Source organism: Bison bison, unplaced genomic scaffold, assembly GCF_000754665.1.
Source record: "Bison bison bison isolate TAMUID 2011002044 unplaced genomic scaffold, Bison_UMD1.0 scf7180017846595, whole genome shotgun sequence".
In the NCBI taxonomy this organism is placed as follows: domain Eukaryota; kingdom Metazoa; phylum Chordata; class Mammalia; order Artiodactyla; family Bovidae; genus Bison; species Bison bison.
The window spans coordinates 5,322-5,945 of NW_011477168.1; the positions used below are offsets into that span (position 1 = coordinate 5,322).

Consider the following 624-nt stretch of genomic DNA (forward strand, 5'->3'; position numbering starts at 1 on the left):
TGCAGTCCAAGGGACTCTCAAGAGTCTTCTCCAGCACCACAGTTCAAAAGCATCAATTCTTTGGTGCTCAGCCTTCTTTATAGTCCTCTTTTCAAGGTTGGATTTATGTAAAGCAAGACCAGAACTCAGGACAGTTGTGCATTTCCTTGTATGTTTCCATACTGCCTAGGCCAATGGGACTGTGGTGCTCTAGAAAGTTCTTAACCCACAGCATATTAGTGTCTGCCAGCTGTACTGGGGAGCAGAGCAAACTACCTCCTCACAAAACTCTGTGGGAATTGTGCAAGGTTGCGCTTCTAAGTCAGCACCTTCCTCATACCAACACCACCACGAGTGAACTGTGAAATAAACTGGCATCGTCTTCAGCCACCAAGATGTTCTGGTCATTGGCTATAGCAGTTAGCCTACCTTGATTAGTATACATTAAAAACAAAAAAGCAGGTCCATAGGACTCAGATTTCTTGAGAGAAATGGTGAATGGGCTGAAGAAGACAACGCAGTCATAGTGACAACAGGGAGCGTGTAGCATTGATCACCTGTACCATTCAGCGCCCACTTTACAGATGGGGAAACAGAGTCTCAGGCACAAGGGCATATGTTCAGCTCAATGAAGTGTCACCCGGT

The 624-nt window shown here is 45.8% G+C and overlaps 1 protein-coding gene across 1 annotated transcript in view; it reads left to right on the top strand.

The window, feature by feature from the left end:
* Positions 1-624, top strand: part of LOC104988836 (testis-specific protein TEX28-like) — a gene marked incomplete at its 5' end in the record, with an annotated part of 7,337 nt that overhangs the window by 1,193 nt on the left and 5,520 nt on the right. The window lies entirely within an intron of this gene.